The sequence below is a fragment of the Lissotriton helveticus genome (genome assembly GCF_964261635.1).
Source record: "Lissotriton helveticus chromosome 1_1 unlocalized genomic scaffold, aLisHel1.1 SUPER_1_unloc_43, whole genome shotgun sequence".
Classification (NCBI taxonomy): domain Eukaryota; kingdom Metazoa; phylum Chordata; class Amphibia; order Caudata; family Salamandridae; genus Lissotriton; species Lissotriton helveticus.
The window spans coordinates 1,166,723-1,190,691 of NW_027611685.1; the positions used below are offsets into that span (position 1 = coordinate 1,166,723).

The following is a 23,969-nucleotide window of genomic DNA, read 5'->3' on the forward strand; positions in this document are numbered from 1 at the left end:
ATTTGTCAAGGACAGGAACACGTCGTAAGCGTAGAGGCTTATAGTATCTATGTCAGCCCCCAGGCGGACCCCGGAGATCAACGGGTTGTCTCTAACCTCTGAATTTGGTATATCCCGCTTGGATAGATTTGTGATTCTTTTTTCTTCAAGCTGATATTTGGATATTCTCCACCAGTACTTATGGTGGGTCCGATCTTCAATCGGTGTTCTTTTCTTATCTTCATTATCTCTCCTCCTGTTTTCTCACTTCCCTCACTTTCTTGTCACTCTATTCTTAGTACATATAAAAAGAATTCCTGTTAAACTAATCTTTTTTTCACTTGGTGATGGCTGGTGCTTGTTTTACTTACACTGCAGTCAATTCCACCTTTGTTATACTCTTGGATTCTTGAGTCACACTGTTTAGATGTGTATTTAGGTCTAAAACTAACACTGTTTAGATGTGTATTTAGGTCTACAACAAACTCTGTTAAATTTTGGATGTATAGACACGTCAAGGAGTGTATACAGCATGTTTTGTTTTACATAACATATGGTTTATCTATGTTTCTCAAATGTATATACAAATGTTGTTTTTTATGTGTTTTTAAATATGTCAATCTCTATATATGTTAGTGAATTGTATGGTATTTATATATTTGTTTTTGTCAATGTATGCAATTTTGTATGTCATATTTATACTAGTATTGTTTGATATTTCCATCCTTGAGAAAGTCTTAGTGCAAGACAAAAAACGTGTTGGCAAACTGCGTGCTGGGAGATCTTATACGATTTTTTTAATACTAATAAAGAATTGATGAAATCACAAGAAGATTGACATTCAATTGACTCTGAACTGCCTGGATCTTCTTTCTTGGAATTGATGTTGGTTTTAATCTGTCTCATTGTCCAATTGAGGGTATACAGATCCCTTAAAAAGCGATTACTTAGCTAGGACTGAAAAGAAACTTATAAGGTGTGCTTTGGATAGCCTCAATGCTATATGTTCATATTTGGCATCGACGTTGAGCAATGAGACTGGACGATAGGAGGCACATTCAAGGGGATCTTCAGATGGTTTTATGATCACTGAGATGGAGGCCTCCGAGAGGGAATCAGGGAGTGCTCCCGTATCAAGAAATGAGTTAAAAAGCTGTTTCAGAACAGGGGCTAGTATCTGACAGAATTTGTTATAGAACGAGGGGGGGTGGGGAGGGGGGGGTTAAGCCATCCAGGCTCGGGGACTTGGAGGTTTTGAGACTGGCTATTGCTGTCACTACCTTGTCAACTTGGATAGAGCGATCAATGTAAGTTGCAGTATCAGTAGGCAGCGCAGTCAGCTGCGCACCATGGAGGTAACTACCTATGTCTCTATGTGTAGAGTCTTCCTCCGCACTAAGTTTGCTGTAGAAGGCTCAGAAAGCTTCTGCAATTTTGCGTATACTAGAGTCCCGGACGGGTCTTTGATTGCCGGTATTGTTACGGTAACCTCTCTTTGGCGTAGCTTATGGACTAGCATGCAGCCAGAAGGATTTCTGTTAAGGAAGAATTTGTGCCGGAGATGCACTAAGGCATATTCCGCTCTATCTAGGTCCAATCGGTGGAGAATTAAGCGTTTCTTCTTCAATTCCCTCCAGGAGCGGGGGGCACCGGTGAGTTTGTGTATGAATTCTAGTTCTGCTACTGATGCCGCTATTTACTTCCTCTGTTCCTTCCGTAGCTTGTTTTAGCTTGCTGATGTGGCTATTAATTCCCCTCGTATAACTAGTTTTAACGCTTCCCACAAGGACGCCGGGCGAACCTAGTCTCGGTCATTGGTGGTGAGATAGTCTTTGATTGCCTTGCTAATAGCTTTAGTTATCTGGTCGGAGTGAAGCATGGCGTCAAGAAGAAGCCATCGTGACGGGCATGGTTGAGAGGCACCTAGGTTCAGCGATAGCGTTATCAGGGCATGATCAGAGAGGGAATGGGATTAAATTGTTGCTTCAGCTACGCATTCCCAATAGTGCATCTGTGATGAGAAAATGATCAATAGGGGCATAGGATCTATGGGCCGCAGAAAAGTATGTGTAGTCTTTGGCGGGGGGGGGGGGTGTCTGACTCCATATATCATTAAGGACGCAATTCATACGCCATTGATGTCCAGTCTGTGTGAGGGTCCCAGCTTGTGTAGCGAGATGCCCCGAGCGATCTAAGTCTGTATTCATTACCAGGTTAGGCCCACCCACCCTATCACCACCTCCCGGTCTTGCGAGGCTAAGACTTGTGTAAGGTAGGTAATCAAGAAGCGTTCCTGGTGTTCGTTCATTGCATAAATAGATGCCACTGTGAACCGTTTATGACCCCACTGGAGCCTAATCCATAATGCTCTGCCCTTGTGTTCAGCTATCACATCAGTGACCTTTCCCTGGAAGCTCTGGGCAAGCAGTATGGCAACCCCATTTTTTTTAGTTTTGTCAGTGGTCCAGTATGGTCTGGGAAACCTGGGTGAGCGCATGCGGTGGGTGTCCCTGACAAGTAAGTGGGTTTCCTGCAATAAGCATATGTCTCCCCGGAGTGTTCTAGATAAGATAAAATCGCTTTGCATTTTACTGGACTATTGAGGCCTCGAACATTGAGGCTCACCAAACGTATATTATGCATTGCACAAGTTTAGGAAGCCCCTATGCAGCTTGTTCACTTCGTCCTCGTCGCGCCTGCGAGGTAGCGATGGTGCGCCATACCATGAAGTTCGTAGAACTCTTGGAGCCCTTCTGGAGACTTGGCTGGTGCGGAGGAGAAGAAGTGAAAGAAGATAGAATGTACCCATAACCAACAAAAGGATATACTGAAGAAATCAACAGGAGCCAAGTCTGTCAAGACCCAAGAGTCAGTATGAGGCGACGACAGCCAAGGGAGGACTGTTCTGGAGGACCACCCTCCAAGAGATTCTGTGTGGGACCCCTGAGCGACCCGCAGATTGTACAGTACTGGGAGCATCCTACCAACAGCCCCTCTACTGCCTCCTTCAGTGCCTCGCAAGTCCCTCCGTACCCCCGGGAGCAGGTTCGTCTTCAGCTCATGATGCAGTTGAAAGGGTGGATTCCGCTGATAGGACCTGTAGCACCGCCTGTCTCTTTTTACTAATGGTGGCCAAGTCGGGCTGGGCCCGCAGTGGTTGCTTGTTACCTTCTGCCATGCAGTTCGTATACACTTAGGAGAGGCGGGCTACTCCTCAGAATCATCCTGCGTGGTGATGTGCAGGAGGGCACAGGCTTCCCTGAGTGATCTGATCTGATAGAGAGATCCTTCATACTTGAAGATGATGCGGAAGGGGTGGCTCCATATTAGCCTTCCGTAGGTGTTCTGTTACAGAGCGGAACATCCTACGTTTCTGCAAGTTGATCCTGGAGAGATCCTGGTAAAAGGTTAGGGAATAGCCTTTGAAGTGGACCAGTGGGAGTCTCTGGCTTTTCTAAGAAAGTCCTCTTTGATCTGAAAATCGCGAACGCAAACCAGTATATCGGCTGGGGGACCTTTCCCCAGGCATTCAGATCCCACTCTGTGAACCGAACCCGGTCTAGCTGTAGTGCAGAGGTTTCAGGAAGTCCGGAGACATGTCGTAGGAGATCTGTGACAAACTTGCGTAGGTTGGAGCCCCCTGCTTTGGATGGCACACCTCTAATTCTTATATTGTTCCTCCTGGATCTGTTCTGCAGGTCCTCGTTGCGAGCCTGAAGGGCCAGCTACTGCTCTTTTAGCCGTAGCTCCCCTTTTTGAAGACACAAGAACTGCTCCTCCCGGCCTAGCTCCCTGTCTTCAAGCTTGGCGACTTTCTCGCCCACCTCGGCCTCCTCGCATGTCACCTATCGGATTTCCGATGCTAATTCGGTTTTCATCATCTGCAGGTCTGCACGTAGTGAGGAGAAGAGTGTTTCAAGGAATGCCTTAGTGACCGTACCCTCTCAGTCATCTGCGTCTAGCCAAGCTTCATGCCCTTGGCTTCTAGCCTTATCTTCCATCCTGGAACTGCTTGACTTTCCGAACATGACGCCTTGTATTACGAGAAGCGGTTGAACCCCCCTGTGTCGATTTGAAGACTGTGCATGACTGGTTCTCTATTGTCTCCGTAGAAAATGGAGGAGTCATCCTGAACCCTACTCATATGCGGAGATTACCCTCTTAACTATTGGCATCCTTCTCTCTTCTTCATCTCCCGGACTTGGCAATATTGGACTGAACCCAGCTTGGGAGTCGCCCACAAGAATGACCTTTAACCTCTATGAGCATTTCTTGAAGTTCCTTATTTGAGGATCTCTGCATTGCTGGATCCCCCGTGAGAGTTGATGTGTCTACTTTTTAGATTGATTGTTTGTCCCACTGTGAACTGTACATCATCGCCCTGAAGAAGGTGTAGCCCCGTCTTACACCTAAGCGTGCGTCGGCGTTTTGTGTCATCTGAGGTCTACTTGGCTGATCTGTTGTCCATCCCCCTGATGACTGTTTTCCATCTATTATTATTAGATCAGCTCATGGCTATTATGTACCTTGGTATTGGATGCCTGGTTGTGGTATGAGAGTGTTTGAAATGCTGGTATGTATGAAGGTATGAGAGTTTTTTGTTTGATGTCGATATGTGGGACTCAGTTTTTTAGAAAAATCCCCATGTGGTTTGTCATTAATGTATTGAATAAAATGTTTTTCTATGTAATAAAACTTGTATCTATTTTTCATTATGTGCTGAATTAATCTGTTTTGATTTGGGTGGTTGTAAATGTATCAAAGGACCTCCTTGTGAGTTCTGTATTAAATCTATTTGGCAGGTATATTTTCTCTTGTTGTATTTTGCCTTTCCGAACATGTTCCCTGCCACGGCTTTGAGGCTGAGGGGAATAGCTATCTTTGTGCCAATTATTCGATGTGACCCTGCGAAGTGAAAGATGGGCCAAAACTTGGGCAGGCTGCTCATCACATGCCACAGGAGCACGCCACAGGAGTAGGCACGCTTTTGATCCCTACTGTTCACTGGGACACCTGCACGCTCCAGAGTTCTCCCACTCTGTGGTCCAGGGTCGTGGCGCAGTCCGCAAGCTCTGTTCGCCTCACCAGTCCAGGTTGTCCACACAGCCCCTGGGAGGAGAGGGGATCAATCAGCTCCCCTGTCTCCGCGGTCCACGGAGCTCTACCCCATGGAGGATCATCACTCGTTCGGTGGACATCCATATACTATAGGCCGCAGGTCCCGGTCCAGAGACCGCTGGTCCTCTTAGCCTTTCATTCTTTCGCACAAAGGGTTCTTTGCTGCTTCCGCAAGGATCCGCTTGTACCCCCTTCTCTCAGGAGCTTGTATTTAGTCCCAGGGGCACCTACTGGGGAACAAAAGGCTCGAATTATATGCTTATTTAGGCGGCGGCACGGAGTGATCTAAAAGCGCGTCCTAGCTGTCCACCATCTTGGCCACGCCCCCAATTAACTTTTATAGAGGCAAAACAGTGTTTGCAGTGTTGGGCAGTGTTACTTGTCTAAGAGTAGAGTTTACATTGTCTGTGTAGTGTTACCCATGAGTGTAATGTGTATAGTGTCTGGGCAGTGCTGTCTCTTGTCCTGGAGTAGTGTTTACAGTGTCTGGGCAGTGCTATCTGTTGTCTGGCGGGAGTGTTCACAGTGTCTGAGCAGTGCTATCTGTTGTCAGGCGGGAGTGTTTACAGTGTCTGGGCAGTGCTATCTGTTGTCTGGCCGGAGTGTTTACAGGTCTGGGCAGTGCTATCTGTTGTCTGGCAGGAGTGTTTACAGTGTGTGGGCAGTGCTATCTGTTGTCTGGCGGGAGTGTTCAGAGTGTTTGGGTAGTACTATCTGTTGTCTGGCGGGATTGTTTACAGTATCTGAGCAGTGCTATCTGTTGTCTGGCGGGAGTGTTTACAGTGTCTGGGCAGTGCTATCTGTTGTCTGGCCGGAGTGTTTACAGTGTCTGGGCAGTGCTATCTGTTGTCTGGCGGGAGTGTTTACAGTGTCTGGGCAGTGCTATCTGTTGTCTGGCCGGAGTGTTTACAGTGTCTGGGCAGTGCTATCTGTTGTCTGGCAGTAGTGTTTACAGTGTGTGGGCAGTGCTATCTGTTGTCTGGCGGGAATGTTCACAGTGTCTGGGTAGTGCTATCTGTTGTCTGGCGGGATTGTTTACAGTATCTGAGCAGTGCTATCTGTTGTCTGGCGGGAGTGTTTACAGTGTCTGGGCAGTGCTATCTGTTGTCTGGCCGGAGTGTTTACAGTGTCTGGGCAGTGCTATCTGTTGTCTGGCGGGAGTGTTCACAGTGTCTGGGTAGTGCTATTTGTTGTCTGGCGGGACTGTTTACAGTGTCTGGGCAGTGCTATCTGTTGTCTGGCAGGAGTGTTTACAGTGTCTGGGCAGTGCTATCTGTTGTCTGGCCGGAGTGTTTACAGTGTCTGGGCAGTGCTATCTGTTGTCTGGCGGGAGTGTTCACAGTGTCTGGGTAGTGCTATCTGTTGTCTGGCGGGATTGTTTACAGTATCTGAGCAGTGCTATCTGTTGTCTGGCGGGAGTGTTTACAGTGTCTGAGCAGTGCTATCTGTTGTCTGGCGGGAGTGTTTACAGTGTCTGGGCAGTGCTATCTGTTGTCTGGCGGGAGTGTCTACAGTGTCTCGGCAGTACTGTCTGTTGTCTGGCGGGAGTGTTTACAGTGTCTGAGCAGTGATATCTGTTGTCTGGCAGGAGTGTTTACAGTGTCTGGGCAGTGCTATCTGTTGTCTGGCGGGAGTGTTTACAGTGTCTGAGGGGTGCCATCTGTTGTCTGGCGGGAGTGTTTACAGTGTCTGAGCAGTGCTATCTTTTGTCTGGCGAGAGTGTTTACAGTGCCTGAGCAGTGCTATCTGTTGTCTGGCGGGAGTGTTTACAGTGTCTGGGCAGTGCTATCTGTTGTCTAGTGGGAGTGTTTACAGTGTCTGTTCAGTGTTACCTCTGAGGGTAGTGTTTCCAATGTATGAGCAGTGCTACCTGTTGTCTGCTTTTAGTGTTTACAGTGTCAGGTAGTGTTACTTGTCTGAGGGTAAGTTTACAATGTCTGGGCAGTGCTATCCCTTGTTTGTTTTTAGTGTTTACAGTGTTGAGCAGTTTTACTGTTGTCTTAGGGTGCTGTTTACAGTGTCTGGGCAGAGTTTCTATTGTCTTAGGGTAGTGTGTACAGTGTATGAAGTGTTGCATGTTGTCGGGGGGAGTGATTACAGTGTCCAATCTATTGTGTTTTTAGTGTTTACAGTGTAACCTGTTGTCTGAGGGTAGAGTATGTAGTGTCTAGGCAGTGTTTCATGTTGTCTGAGGGTAGTGTTTACAGTGTCTTGGCAGGGTTTCTGTTGTCTTAGGGTAGTGTGTACAGTGTATGAAGTGTTGCATGTTGTCGGGGGGAGTGATTACAGTGTCGAATCTATTGTGTTTTTAGTGTTTACAGTGTTACCTGTTGTCTTATGGTAGTGTTTATGTTGCCTGGGCAGTGGTATCTCTTGTCTGAGGGTAGAGTTCACAGTGTCCGGGCACTGTTACCTGTTGTCTGAGGATAGAGTATGTAGTGTCTGGGCAGTGCTTCATGTTGTCTGAGGGTAGTGGTGGTGACCCTTGACCCTGCTCGCAGGGCCGGTCGCTCCACCCACCGCACGGCTCCCTGTGTGTGACCAGGACTCCTGCCCTTCACCGCTGCTGCCGCGAGTTCGCCGCTGCACCCGTATTTCTGAGTATTGTTGTTGACTGTACCCAGTGTTTTACTTGCATTGTGCCCTGCTTATTGCCTGTTGCCAGTATATTTTGTGTTTCTCCGTGACTGTTTTTCCCGCTTCTGTGCCCCCCTGCTCCCCGCTTCCCACCGCTGCTCCCCTGCGGCCCCGTCCCTTTTCCTTCTGTGCCACGCTCCCTCTGTCGCCCATTGGCCACCCCGCTCCCACCTCCCAGCTGCTCCTCCCTCCCACTTGGCCATTTATGGAGGACGCCGCACGGAAGCGCAGCGGACGCGCCAATTGCGCGCCAAAGGCGCGCCAAAGGCAAGCCCGTCTGCGCCTGGACCGCGCTCAGCACCAGAACCTCAGGCCCCCGCCGACACCAGGACACCCGACTAAGATACGACACCGCCGCCATCATCGCACTCAACACAGGACGACCAACCGCCTGCTACCAAGCAACCCCAAAGCGCACCCACGGACCCTTTACCTGTCAAGCCTGAAAATTCACCTGCCTTCGACCCTGCACCCCGCCCGCCAAACCAAACACCAACAACAACCACCTTAAGTGCATCCTCCTCAACACCCGCTCCGTTCACAAGCACGCCATCGAACTCTGGGACCTCCTCGACACATCAGCACCAGACGTCGGTTTCCTCACGGAAACCTGGATGAACGCCTCCTCAGCCCCCGACATCGCCATAGCCATCCCAGACGGCTACAAAATCACCCGGAAGGACCGAACCAACAAAACAGGAGGAGGAGTCGCCATCATCTACAGGAACACCATCAACGTCACGACCAACGCCGAAGACATCGTCCCCACCGCCGAACACCTACACTTCCAAATCCACACCAACCCCCAGACCTCCCTCAGAGGAACGCTCATCACCAGACCCCCAGGCCCGCGCACACAATTCAGCGAAACCATCGCAGGCTTCATCAGCCCGCACGCCCTAGCCTCACCAGAATACATCCTCCTAAGAGACCTGAATTTTCACATGGAAAAAAACAACGACAATGCCACCTCCACCCTGCTCGACAACCTCACCAACCTCGGACTCAAGCAACTGGTGGACACCCCCCCACCTCGCCGGCCACACGCTCGACGCCATCCTCTCCGCCAGTAACCACGTCATCTTCAACCACTCCACAAGACTCCACTGAACCGACCACAGCTGCGTACACTTCATCTTCAAGAAGACTACATCTCACCACCTCGCGCATCGGATCCTCCGCAGATGCTGGAGCAAAATCACTACATACCAGCTAACCACATCGCTGAGCCAGAACCCACCAGCCGACACCAATCTACCCGACACCAACAACGCAGCCCACAACCTCGCTCAGTGGATCACTAACTGCGCCAACGACCTCGCTCCACTGAAGAACCCCCAAGGCAAGACCGGCAACAGAAAACCCCCATGGTTCACAGATGCCCTCAAAGCCGCAAAGAAATCTTGCCAAACACTCGAAAAGACCTGGCGCCACGAACGGACAACAGAAAACATGACAACCCTCAAAAACACCACCCGCGAATACCACCAGCAGATCCGGGCCACCAAGAGGACATAGTTCAAAGATCAACTGGACAACAACACCCACAACAGCAAGGAGCTCTTCAGCATCGCCAAAGAGCTCTCCAACCCCAACGCCAGCAATAACGACATCACCCCGTCACAAGATCTCTGCAACGCCCTCGCCACCTTCTTCCACCGCAAGATCGCAGATATACACGACAGCTTCGGACCCCAATCTCCATCTCTGGACACCAAACCAGCTACCCCCACCACCACCCTCAGCGTATGGACCCCCATCAGCAGTGAAGACACCATCCACGTCATGAACTCCATCCACTCCGGCTCTCCCTCCGACCCATGCCCCCATCACATCTTCAACAAAGCCGACACCATCATTGCACCCCACCTTCGGAACGTCGTAAACAGCTCCTTCGCATCAGCCACCTTCCCTGAGAGCTGGAAACACGCAGAAATCAACGCCCTTCTGAAGAAACCCACAGCGGACCCCAAAGACCTCAAAAACTTCCACCCCATCTCTCTTCTCCCCTTCCCGGCTAAAGTCATCGAGAAGACCGTCAACAAACAGCTGACCGCATTCCTCGAGGCAAACAACTCGCTCGACCCTTCCCAGTCCGGATTCCGAGCCAACGACAGCACCGAGACCGCCCTCATCGCAGCGACAGACGACATCAGAACCCTGATGGACAACAGGGAAACAGCCGCTCTCATCCTCCTAGACCTCTCAGCAGCCTTTGACACCGTCTGCCACCGCACCCTAATAGACCGCCTCAACAACACTGGAATCCAAGGAAAGGCCCTGGAATGGATCACCTCATTCCACTCCGAGGCCACTGAGATCATCTGCGGCGTACCCCAAGGATCCTCACTCAGCCCAACACTCTTTAATATCTACATGAGCCCCCTCGCCACCATCGCACGCAAACACAACATCAACATCATCTCTTACGCCGATGACACCCAACTGATACTCTCCCTCACCAAAGACCCAGCCATCGCCAAAACCAACCTTCAGGAAGGTATGAAAGAGGTAGCGGACTGGATGAAGCACAGCCGTCTGAAGCTCAACTCAGACAAGACGGAGGTCCTCATCCTCGGACAATCCCCATCAGCCTGGGACGACTCCTGGTGGCCCACGGCGCTGGGCACCGCACCGACACCCATGAACCACGCTCGCAACCGGGGATTCATCCTGGACTCCTCCCTCACGATGACCATGCAAGTCAACGCTGTTTCATCCTCATGCTTCAACACGCTACAGATGCTCCGGAAGATCTTCCGATGGATCCCCACCGAAACCAGAAGAACAGTCACCCAGGCCCTCGTTACCAGCCGACTGGACTTCGGGAACGCCCTTTACGCAGGAACCACGGCCAAACTTCAGAATCGTCTCCAGCGCATACAGAACGCCTCCGCACGACTCATCCTCGACATCCCTCGCCACAGCCAAATATCCGCCCACATGAGAGACCTCCACTGGCTCCCCGTCAACAAAAGGATCACGTTCAGGCTGCTCACCCACGCACACAAGGCGCTCCACAACACGGGCCCCGAATACCTCAGCAGCCGCCTCTCGTTCTACACCCCTACCCGCCAGCTCCGCTCCACCAGTCTCGCCCTGGCCACCGTCCCACGGATTCGTAGAACCACCACCGGAGGAAGATCGTTCTCCTACCTGGCAGCAAAGACTTGGAACTCCCTCCCCAAACACCTACGACTGACCCATAACCAACTCACCTTCAGGAAACACCTAAAGATCTGGCTCTTCGAGCAGTAGCGTCATACCTCCACCCCCACTCAGTGCCTTGAGACCCTCATGGGTGAGTAGTGCGCTTTATAAATGTATTGATTGATTGATTGATAATGTTTACAGTGTCTGGATGCTGCTATCTGACGTCTGTGGGTAGTGTTTACAGTGTCTGGGCAGTGTTGCCTGTTGTCTGAGGGTACTGTTTACAGTGTCTGGGTGGTGCTATCTGAGGTCTGAGGGGAGTGTGCACAGTATCTGGGCAGTGTTGGCTGTTGTCTGATGATAGTGTTGACCCAATTTGCAGTTGCAAGATCCCACAGCTATCTGAATACTTTAAAGGAGGGGGCGGTGCTATTCTCCAGCCAGAACGCGAAGTCTTCTGTAATCAGGAGTGGGTGGAGGTACTCGTCTGTCATCGGGGTGGAGGAATGGTTCATGAAGTTGGAAGGCATGGCTTGGCAGTTCGGGCTGGACTGTTCCCATGAGGCACAGGGTCAGACTGATTTGCATATAGCCATGTCTGAACTGGGGTGGCAGAGTGGGCTAAAGAACGGTGATGGATTAAACCCAGATCTTTTGACTGGGTGTGAGTGTTTGATTGGTTCAGATGCTCCGTCCATTACCACCCCCTTTTGTACCACTAATGGTTCATGAAGTTGCCAGTGGCAGTAGCAGGAGAGGATTCTGAGGCTGACATTGGGGCACAGCGTGATTCTGATCTTCACAATCTCCCAGATTTTTTTTTTTTTTTTAGCGTGAAGTGGGTCATGGAAAGGGTTTCTCCGAGTATTGCTGCTACTACAACCCCATGGTGTTGTTGGTGTGTTTCAAGGAGTATGTCTGAAGCATGAGATGCTGCAGCACATGGCACAGGAGTCTAAAAGGCAAGTCTCTGGGATGAGGTGGGTGTGAAGTTTGGGGTTTGCGATAAGGCTGTGTATATCTGGTGCAGGCATCACAGCAGATCTTACAATAAAAAGATTTCAAGAATTGCTTTTTTTTAATGCTTTCTGTCAGCAGATTACACTTAGTGCTGGACGTTGGTAGGATGCTGCTGGCCTTGAGGATCTCACTCAGTTTAGGGTCCCTGGTCACAGTTTGTCATTCATGCTTTTCCAGCTGGGTCTGGTGGTGCATTGGATGAATGCGCCAACTGTAGGGGCCTGTATTTAACCTTATGGTCACAGATTCAAATCCTGGCAGGTCCACTCACTCTTTCATCCTTCTGAAGTCGATAAAATGTGTACCAGTGACTTGGATAACAATATAATCTGTTATTCAGCACAATGAGGCCCTTCTGGGTGACCGTGTGTTAGAAATGGGGGTCTCTAGTTGGCAATGATTTGCACCTTTGTCCAAAAAGGAACCCTTCAGGATAAGGGGGTACACTACTGAAATAACCCCAGCTCACTTCCTTGGTAGCCTGGCACGAGCAGTCAGGCTTATATCAGAGGCTGTGTGTAAAGCATTAGCACATAACCAACAGTAACAAAGTGAAAACACCACAAAAGGACACCACACCACTTTAGAAAAATATCCAATACTTTATATATTCAAAACAAAAACAATACAAATCCAACATACAGTTCTTCAAAATATGAACTTTTCCAGAATCACCTTAAAATACAGTTCCTTGAAGTCTGTAGCTCCGTTTGGTGCTACAGCGGTGCTGAGAACAAAATCCAACAGTTCCGTCAGACTGCATCGGTCGTGGGGTCGGCAGACTCGTAAACAGTACCTTTTAGTTGCAGCCGATCACGTTGGTGCAGGCCGGTCATTGCAACCGTTGTGGTTGCGTTGTGAAGAGTAGCTGTAGCGCGTGCGGTGCCCTCAAGATTCGTACGGGTAGCAGCTTGGTGACGATGGTCGTCGGTAAGACCAGAGTTGCAGTGCGAGATGCGGCTGTGCCCTCTGCGGTGCCTTCCGGACACGTAGTCGGCGACAAAGTCTGCTGCTTTCCCCCTCTGTGGCAACTGAAACTGCGATTCCAGAGGTGGTACCCAGAGGTAAGTGAAGTCTTTGCTGTCCTGGAGACTTCGTGAACAGGAGGTAAGTTTGGTTTGAAGCTCTTGGAGATACTCAGCACAAGTTTAAGAAAGCTCAGTCCAGTCCTATTACTGCCCAAAGCAGAAGCAGCAACTGCAGGCCAACCCAACAAAGCAACAACCCAGCAAAGGGGCAGTACTCAACCTGCAGTTCTTACAGCTCTTCTTCTTTGCAGGTTCCTTGATTCCAGCGAATTCTAAAGTTCTGGGGTGTGGGCCCTAATATTTATACTCAGTTCCTCTTTGTTCCCTTGGGTGGAGAGTGTCTGTGCCCAGCCCATACCAGTTCTGTTCTCCCTGGCCCGGCTTCCTAGCAGGAGGTGAAGACAGCATTGTCCAAGGCAGACCAGGCCCATTCAAGTGCCGGGAAATTCCTCCCACTAAACTAAATGCAGCCCAGGCCTATTCAGCCCAGCCCTGACTCATCCATTGAAGGCAGGACACACCTCGACCCCCCCCCCCCAGTGGCTGTCTGAAGAGAATGCACACCCCCAGCCCCTGTCACTCCAAAGCCAGATAGTCAATCCAAAAACTCAGCGGAGGCACACAGGATCATAAAACTCATCTTTACTAATCTTTACTCATCTGAGTGCAGGCATACTAAACTCCCTTTCTCTATTTTGTCCCAATGGGAAGATATACTCGTAAAATCTTACAGAGTATTCCCCATTCTATCCTATGGGACAGATAACCTTTCAAAAGTGAACAAGCATTTGCAATGCAATAGGTCTCGCATTAGTAAAAGTTTGAGCTATTAGCATTGCTGATAATAATGCAACGCCAATGACTGAAACAGTTAGTAATGCGAGACCTGTTTCATTGCAAATGCTTTTTTATTTCTGGTACGACACAGACCGTATCAGTCTCTACGTCTTAAAGATACTTTTAAATGGTTTGTGTATCCCAAAGAAATCCGGCTCCTATACCACTATGAGTTAAGCCAACCAAGTCATTTATAGTGCTTAGAAACAATAGAAAGGCGACATATAGTTGTATATATAAACACCTAACTTCCTATAGACGCTGCTAACATAAACGAGGTGGACCCGGAAGGTCTCCTTGGAAATGTTCAATAAGCAGCAAATTTGGAAATATCAGGTAAATTTCATTTCCCTCCAGAGTGCTCCACTGCGCAGTGGACCTTGTAATTCTGACAGGGCTGGTAACACTTGTTACCGACCCAATCAGCATTACTAGGCCACTGATAATGAGGAACTTAGACTAACTGAGCCACTTACCCTGCTGACAGTGACAGCACATCTCCAGGAACGTATTCAGACTGTTATACTCCGGTCTGCGATATGAACCTCGGCCCAGAAAGCGAACAATGCTGTAATACCACACTAATGACAAATTATACCCTATCTAATTGCCAAATAACAATAATAAGAACATACACCACTATGAAAAAAAATATTTATGCAATATGCGCTAGGTAGAAAAAGAGACAAAGAAGGTAATTTAGGTAACATGATTTGGCTACAGAGTATAGACAGGAAGAGTGCGAGGTGTGCTGAGTTCTGTTCCCTCCTCACAGTTGGACATCACTGTCCAGTTTTGGGCATGAGTAACACTGTGCCTGATTGCAAGATTATTGCTGTTCTTTATCCGGGCATTAGTCTTGAGCCTCAAACTTGATCTCCCCAGGGCCTTCATAATAGCGTAGGAACAATCATTCGTCTGCTGCGGGTCGCCTCGGTGCTTGGAGATGATGGACTTTCATGTTTATTTTGAGTGCAATTGGGCCAGTCCTATCCTGTCTGATTGCAAAACACGCCAAAATGCACTGTATCGACTAACAAAGCTTTATGTAAAGGGCGAGGAATTGCCTGGGTGGCGGTTTATGCTGCAGTTCTCAAAGGATGCTGCGTCAGGGCTTAATGGTGCCGGTGGTTGCAAGTGTTGGGCACCGGCTCTCAGTTTCAGGGCGCGTAATATCTATTTATCATCAGACTGTTTCCCAGAGAAAGATAGAAAAGGCAGCAAATGAGAGACAAACGGACAAAAAAAGGGAAGAAAAAGAACATGCAAGGTGAGACAAACATAGAGGAAGTGTAGGCGGTGGAAGAAAGAGGCATGACGTCGAATCGGGACTAGGCAGGGCCAGTATTCGGCGTACTGGGTATTTGGCAGCACCGAGGGCCGCCTCTTAAAAAAAGAAAAAAAACTTTGTGCCTCAGCACTTGAAAAAAGATGATGTACAAATTAAACAACGACGCTGTCTAATGAACATTACTGCTGACTTCTCCAAAATCAGTCTCAAGCTGAGATTTCACACTGCGTGTCCAACATAACAGACCAATTCAGTGGGGGTACGTGTAAAAGATTTTGCTTTGTTATACTACTTTACCAGGAGTAGGTGGGACCTTGTGACGCAGTTCCCTTTTGAGTCAATATTCCATGTCTGGTGCAAACTGGACTCAACGGGAAGGGGTAACCTTTTCTTTACGAGCGATACGTGTGATACTGGCCAACACAAACCTCGGGGGATGAACAGTATTGTAGGGGCTGAATTTGTGTGTTCTTGAATGCTCCCAACATAAAGCTAGTAATTATTTCATCGACGATTGATTGAAGAAGGAAGCATCCTCGAGATTACAAAGAGTGAGTCAGTTTCCAAACATCATCACTTCCGAAGAGACAAGTGGTGAAGCGTAAGAGCGAACTTAGCATCTACCAAGTTTCGTGTGCTTGCGTCACGTTCTGTATTGACAACAGCAGGCCTGTTTTGTTTAATTATTTTACAGTGTATTCTTGCTCCCCGCAACGCTTGATTGGTCTTTGTTGTGAGAAGTACATCTGCTTAAGGCCGTGCAAGTTAAGCGCTCCCTATTGCCATCTGTCGCGACTTGCAAGACACAAGATTATGTCTGAGATGGCAATCTCGACTTCTCATCCTTCCGATGCCAATAATTTGTGTCCCATTTCGGTTCGGTTCAGAAAGCTTTATTCCATTTGCATAGTACAACCATAAAAGCGACAAAGAAATATACATGCAATTACACAGGATCATAAAATACAGGATTATTAATATTTTACAGATGGCATATTTATCTAATCATTCATTTCATTCATTTCCAGGCAATAAATAGCACTTGAAGGGAAACATTATTAATAAGTATTTAAAAAAGTATAAATGGCAACTATCGCATATAAACTAAGACAACATATATAAAAACTTTCCTTTAAAAGCATTGTACTCAGACAGTGTCCTTGCTAAAATATTATCAAGGGTTTTTACTAAAGTGACATGTGCATAAAGAGAGAGAGCTCAAATTTGCAACAGTACAATGCATAGTGAGCATATTCATATTCTCATGCAAATTGACAAGGGCAAATAAAGAGCTGATACTCACTATAATGTCGGAGTCGAAAACTCGGCTTAATACCCCGACTATATACCCATAAATGTAAACTAGTGTATACTTATCCCAGAATACCAGTTGCAAATTGTTATAATACTATTGATTTCATGGCTGCTCTACATTTTAATAAAAATAGTGCAACCCGGAAACAAATATCTGTATTCTCAAGAGCACACAATAAATTCATTGCATCCACTGTTTTACGTACGTTATATTTTAAAAAGATAGGCTTAAGGTAAAATTTCCTAAGGGAGGAATAAAATGTACAAAATAATAAAAAATGACAACAACTCTGGTTGGAAATATTGTCACAAGGACATTTCGTAGAAGACCTTTCTCCTATCTCTGGGAAGGATACTAAGGGCCAGATGTAGGTAGGGTTTTACCGGTCGGTAACGGCCGAATTCGGCCGTTACCGACCGGTAAAAGGAATTTGAGATGTAGGGGGCAGAATCGGTAATTTTACTGTTCTGTAAATTTACCGATCTGTAATTTTACAGAATCTGTAAATATACCGGTCGGTAAATTTACAGAACGGTAAATTTACAGATTCTGTAAAATCGATATGTAGGTGGGACTCTGATGAGTCCCACAAGGCCTAAGAAATCGGTATTTTACCATCAAATTCAATTTGATGGTGAAATACCGATTCAGGTGAGCATGCAAATGTGTGCATGCACACCTGTGCCATATGACAGGCAGACCTGCCCTTAGGGCAGGTATGCCTGCCATATGGCCCCCGAACCTTTTTTGGGGGTGCTAGAGGGTGTCAAAGTGACACCCCCTGCACCCTTGCCAAAAATCTGTATTTACCGATCGGTAAATACCGACCTGTAATGCCCCATTCATTCCTATGGGCTTCAAAGCCCATAGGAATGAATGGAGCATTACCAGTCGGTATTTACCGAATCGGTAAATACCGACTTTTAAAGAATCGGTAAATCCACATCTGGATTTACCTACATCTCGGTACATCTATTTTACCGACTCTTAAATACCGAATCGGTAAAATTCGGTATTTAAGTGTCGGTAAAATAGATTTACCTACATCTGGCCCTAAATGATGGGCGGTCCCCAGCCTCAGACGTATCAAAACAAAACGGTGTGAGGGTCTTGACACCTCCGTTAAGTATGCCTGGAACCCATTTTTGAGTCCGAGTTGTGTATAAAAAATAAAAGTTTTTTGGAGCCTGATTAGATTTAGTCGCTCTTCCCTTTTATATAATAAGAACGAGTCTTTGATTTCTTTCTTTGTAAAGGGAATTGCGTATTCTGACTTATTTAGAATGTTAAAATCAAACAAGATACTACACCAGTAAATAATGTAGCTCAACCAAGGGAATCTAATTTGAGACAGTCTCTAATTATTCTCTGGGTGAACTCAGTCTCCCTCTTATCCCAAATCGAGCGCCATAATAGTCCCATTTAATTCAGCAATCTTACATTGATGCTGTGCATTGTCTTAGCCATGGCAATGTTTCAAATGCATTTTAAAAACAAGCAACAGCATTGCATGCTTTCCTTAGCTTACGTGAACCAAGCTGGTATAGCGTATGTATTACACCTGTATACCTCCTCATACTCACAATATAGAACAAGTTCTGCCACCGAGTAGTGGGGGCAATGTTAGGGGGTATTATCGGAGTCCGGGGACGCATTGCTGACGAGCTTACTAAAACCATTGTAGACAAAGGCTGTGACCGCGTGCTGCAGGAGATACGAGCTGTGAAAGTGAAAGTGTGGGAGAGCGCGAGAAGAGACGTGCGCGTTCACAGCGTGTGTCTCCTAAAGCGCACGCGTTCACAGCGCGTGTCTCCTAAAGTGCGCGGTCACAGCCATTGTCTGCAATGGGTTTATTAAGCTTGTGCACCTCTCCTGTCCCACTTCGCTACTTACACATCGACAATAAGTATCGCAGGCGACAGTGCTTCGCGCTTCGACGCCAGCGAGATCTAAAAACTAATTACGCTGTAGTTCACCATCAGGACATGTCACACACACCAGGACATGTACTACTTTTCAAATACACTGTACCCTGCCCAGAGGGGTACCTTGGGCCTACCTTAGGGGTGCCTTACATGCAATAATATGGATGGTTAGGGCTTGGCAAGTGGGTGCCCTGCCAAGTCGATCTGGCAGTCACAACTGAGGGCATACACTGCAGTGGCAGGTCTGCGACACCTTTAAAATGCTGCTGGTGTGGGCGGCACAATCAGTGCTGCAGGCCCACCCTCATCATTTGATTTACAGGCCCTTGGCACACACAGTATACTGTACTACGGACTTACTAGTAAATCAAATATGACAATCATGGAAACACCAATCCATAACACAATTTACAATAGGAGCACTTGCACTTTAACACTGGACAGCAGTGAAAAAGTGCCCATAGACACCAAACCAGCAAAAACAGAGAAAGAACCAGGATGTCAGAATGCAAAAAAACAGGGGAACACACCAAAAGAGGCCAGGTCTAACACTGTGCACTTTACACATACACATATTATGCTTTTCACAACTTCAATAGATTGGCACATAGTATGACAGAGAAGCCATCAGTTTTGGAATTCCATCTACAACAACCAATCACATTGAGGCCCAACATAGCAATAAGGGTTGATGATGTTATCAACAGCACCGGGGTACCCTCTTTGATACTTCAACAAAAGGTAGCAAGGGGTCAAAGGCAAACACAAACTAAGTTAAATCCCTACACAGTGACTGAAAAGAGAAAGGGAATGAACTGGGTAGCGTTTGAGCGCGCCGTTAGTAGTGGCCTTGAGAGTGACATCCTTCTCTCACGATGTACGGAGAGCTGCCCTTCTGCCACCTCCTCCTGAATACGATACACCCTGCATGCCCAGTTTACCGAACTTATGGCTTTTGTAGACGGTTTCTTGCAAAACCGATTATTTGTGACCAATCGACTCCGACTTTAATCCTCTGTGGGTCGGATTGTTTTTTGAGACCTTGACTTCTTTAACAAGCGTTTTCTGGCAAACAGCAGCAGAGGAACTCGGGCTGTCAAGGCTTTGTTCAGAATACCTATGCAGCAACTGGTTCTTTACTATTACTAGAGCTAAGACGCTGAAACAATAAGTTATGCTTATACTACGATATGGCAGTACTTGTGAAATGACTGTTGGTGCATTCTCCTCAAATGGATTTGTGGCCTACAATTGTTGCTAGAATATCGTGACACCTTGTGTGTCCTAATTTTCCTTTTCATTTATTTCTTTCGCTACTTTAGAGCGGTGCCCTGTTTTACCTGCGCTGTAGCCAGGTGAAGTGGGACTTCTCTCTCCTGCCAATTTGGTAAGTGAGCAGCCATGAGCATGTTGCTATGGACAGTGGTGTATGATATGTACATGTAGAGTACTACACTTCTGCTATATAAGAGATCAATTTGTGTTAGAAAGATGTGTTTCAACACAGGGCTCTATATTCAATTTGATATGTACTTTGTTTCTTCCCTTCATGTGTGTCTCATCGTGAATGGATTCATTCCTGGCATTGAACTACACAGTCAGGAGAAGGACGGTATCACTGGATCTCAGGTGATATCTGTTTATTTCTCTCCTTTTCCCACTAATTTTTTGTAAAGCAGTAGCGTTATGGTCCTGAGGAAGCAGCTAGATACCACGTGGATCTTATCAGTCTGCAGAAACATGTCGACCTCTCATTTCCATCAGTGGTTATTTGTTTAAACCGCTACGCACGTAGTTTTAATTTTAGGATTGAAGTGAACTCTAATAAATAATTTTTTCACTTCTCTACCTAATTTTATAATTCTTTTCACAACTTCACTTGTTCAGCACTGCTTTTAGTCACCACAATACATCTAGTGTTCCCCTCACACTGGACACCACAGGTAGGATTAGGCTTTCAACTTCTGCCAGTCCACTGTGGGTCCCAGATTTTATCTCTGAGGTTGAAGGATCCCAGATGATGAAGGGCGGATCCGAGTGGTGACTGATGGGAATCTTCTCTCAAGAGATTGGAGACCCTATGTGTGATTCGCACCACACACACCAGTAGTTCATTCCCTTTCTCTTTTCAGTCACTGTGTAGGGATTTAACTTAGTTTGTGTTTGCCTTTGACCCCTTGCTACCTTTTGTTGAAGTAACTGTTCTTAGGGATAGTAGTACTGTTGGGTCGTTAAACCATCCCTTAGACCCTCTTTCTCCTGGTATATTGAATACCCTCTTTGATAGTCTTCACAGAAAACATTGTACATTTAAGCAGGAGGGCTGGTCGGGCTCAGTAATGGGGTAGCAGGGCTAGTAGGGGGTAGCAGCGTTTGTGGGGGGTCAGTAATGGGGCAGCAGGGCTGGTGGGGGTCAGTAATAGGGCAGCAGGGCTGGGGGGTCAGTAATGGGGCAACAGGGCTGGTCGGGGGTCAGTAATGGGGGCAGCAGGGCTGGTCGGGGGTCAGTAATGGGGCAGCAGGGCTTGTAGGGGTCAGTAATGGGGCAGCAGGGCTGGTGGGGGTCAGTAATGGGGCAGCATGGCTGGTGAGGGTCAGTAATGGGGCAGCAGGGCTTGTAGGGGTCAGTAATGGGGCAGCAGGGCTTGTAGGGGTCAGTAATGGGGCAGCAGGGCTGGTGGGGGTCAGTAATGGGGCAGCAGGGCTGGGGGGTAAGTAATGGGTCAGCAGGGCTGGTGGGGGTCAGTAATGGGGCAGCAGGGCTTGTAGGGGTCAGTAATGGGGCAGCAGGGCTGATGGGGGTCAGTAATGGGGCAGCAGGGCTGGTGGGGGTCAGTAATGGGGCCGCAGGGCTTGTAGGGGTCAGTAATGGGGCAGCAGGGCTGATGGGGGTCAGTAATGGGGCAGCAGGGCTGGTGGGGGTCAGTAATGGGGCCGCAGGGCTGGTGGGGTCAGTAATGGGGCCGCAGGGCTGGTGGGGGGTCAGTAATGGGGCAGCAGGGCTGGTGGGGGTCAGTAATGGGGCAGCAGGGCTGGTGGGGGTCAGTAATGGGGCAGCAGGGCTTGTAGGGGTCAGTAATGGGGCAGCAGGGCTTGTAGGGGTCAGTAATGGGGCAGCAGGGCTGGTGGGGGTCAGTAATGGGGCAGCAGGGCTGGGGGGTAAGTAATGGGTCAGCAGGGCTGGTGGGGGTCAGTAATGGGGCAGCAGGGCTTGTAGGGGTCAGTAATGGGGCAGCAGGGCTGATGGGGGTCAGTAATGGGGCAGCAGGGCTGGTGGGGGTCAGTAATGGGGTCGCAGGGCTGGTGGGGGTCAGTAATGGGGTCGCAGGGCTTGTAGGGGTCAGTAATGGGGCAGCAGGGCTGATGGGGGTCAGTAATGGGGCCGCAGGGCTGGTGGGGTCAGTAATGGGGCCGTAGGGCTGGTGGGGGGTCAGTAATGGGGCAGCAGGGCTGGGGGTCAGTAGTGACGTCAGCAGGGCTGGTGGGGTCAGCCGTGACGTTAGCAGGGCTGGTGGGGGGTCAGTAATGGGGCAGCAGGGCTGGGGGTCAGTAATGGGGCAGCAGGGCTGGTGGGGGTCAGTAATGGGGCCGCAGGGCTGGTGGGGGTCAGTAATGGGGCCGCAGGGCTTGTAGGGGTCAGTAATGGGGCAGCAGGGCTGGTGGGGGTCAGTAATGGGGTCAGCAGGGAGGGGGTCAGTAGTGACATCAGCAGGGCTGGTGGGGGTCAGTAGTGACGTCAGCAGGGCTGGTGGGGGTCAGTAGTGAAGTCAGCAGGGCTGGTGGGGGTCAGTAGTGACGTCAGCAGGGCTGGTGGTGGTCAGTAGTGACGTCAGCAGGGCTGGTGGGGGTCAGTAGGTACGTCAGCAGGGCTGGTGGGGGGTCAGTAATGGAGTCAGCAGGGCTGATGGGGGTCAGTAATGGGGCCGCAGGACTGGTGGGGGTCAGTAATGGGGGCCGCAGGGCTGGTGGGGGTCAGTAATGGGTCAGCAGGGCTGGTGGGGGTCAGTAATGGGGCAGCAGGGCTGGTGGGGGTCAGTAATGGGGCCGCAGGGCTGGTGGGGGTCAGTAATGGGGGCAGCAGGGCTTGTAGGGGTCAGTAGTGACGTCAGCAGGGCTGGTGGGGGTCAGTAGTGACGTCAGCAGGGCTGGTGGAGGTCAGTAGTGACATCAGCAGGGCTGGTGGGGGTCAGTAATGGGGGCAGCAAGGCTTGTAGGGGTCAGTAGTGACGTCAGCAGGGCTGGTGGGGGTCAGTAGTGGGGTCAGCAGGGCTGGTGGGGGTCAGTAGTGGGGTCAGCAGGGCTGGTGGGGGTCAGTAGTGACGTCAGCAGGGCTGGTGGGGGTCAGTAGTGACGTCAGCAGGGCTGGTCGGGGTCAGTAGTGACATCAGCAGGGCTGGTGGGGGTCAGTAGAGGGGGTAGCAGGGCTGGTGGGGGGTCAGTAATGGGGCAGCAGGGCTTGTAGGGGTCAGTAGTGACGTCAGCAGGGCTGGTGGGGGTCAGTAGTGGGGTCAGCAGGGCTGGTGGGGGTCAGTAGTGGGGTCAGCAGGGCTGGTGGGGGTCAGTAGTGACGTCAGCAGGGCTGGTCGGGGTCAGTAGTGACATCAGCAGGGCTGGTGGGGGTCAGTAGAGGGGGTAGCAGGGCTGGTGGGGGTCAGTAGAGGGGGTAGCAGGGCTGGTGAGGGGTCAGTAATGGGGGCAGCAGGGCTTGTAGGGGTCAGTAATGGGTCAGCAGGGCTGGTGGGGGTCAGTAATGGGGGCAGCAGGACTGGTGGGGGTCAGTAGTGACATCAGCAGGGCTGGTGGGGGTCAGTAGTGGGGTCAGCAGGGCTGGTCGGAGGTCAGTGATGGGGTCAGCAGGGCTGGTGGGGGTCAGTAGTGACGTCAGCAGGGCTGGTGGGGGTCAGTAGTGACGTCAGCAGGGCTGGTGGGGGTCAGTAATGGGGGCAGCAGGGCTTGTAGGGGTCAGTAATGGGTCAGCATGGCTGGGGAGTCAGTAGTGACGTCAGCAGGGCTGGTGAGGGTCAGTAGTGACGTCAGCAGGGCTGGTGGGGGGGTCAGTAGTGACGTCAGCAGGGCTGGGGGGTCAGTAGTGACGTCAGCAGGGCTGGTGGGGGGTCAGTAGTGACGTCAGTGATGGGCCCTGATCTCCCTCAGACTCACCTCCTCGGTCCCTCCTCTCCAGGGGGGGGGGCGGTGGATCCCTCCTCTCGTGATCTCGTGCGGGAAAAGGTCTGATTGTGAACAGATCATGGGCGACGCTTAACTGCACTGCGCATGCGCACAACACGGCATACTACCCACCCAGGGCTGTGCGCGCCAAGGGACAGAATCCCGATTGTCTGTACTGCGCATGTGCACGGTATGTAATACTATCATATTGCGCATGCCCAGATTAACTGCCCTTAGTCCGACTGTACTGCGCATGCCCAGATCCCGCGGATCCCTCGCGCTCCTATCCCGCTCATATCCAGGGTGTAGACCCCTCCCTCGGTGATGTTCTGCGCATGCCTAGATCTTGATGCATTTTCCATGGTGCTGCTCTGCCTCTCTCTGTGGTGGTCTGCGCATGCGCTAATCGGAGATACTATCTCGTGCCCTCTTGCTTTGCTGCTCTCAGAGGCCCTGCTGCTATTTATGGATTTATTTTATTTTTATATAAAGCGGAC

General features: G+C 49.5%; 1 protein-coding gene across 1 annotated transcript in view; it reads right to left on the minus strand.

The window, feature by feature from the left end:
• The window catches only part of LOC144806082 (uncharacterized), a 291,643-nt gene extending 268,050 nt beyond the window's left edge, over positions 1-23,593 (minus strand). The window contains 1 exon segment of the mRNA XM_078672523.1: positions 23,464-23,593. The gene's annotated coding sequence lies outside the window, so the exon portion shown is untranslated.
• Between the last annotated feature and the right edge of the window lie 376 nt (positions 23,594-23,969).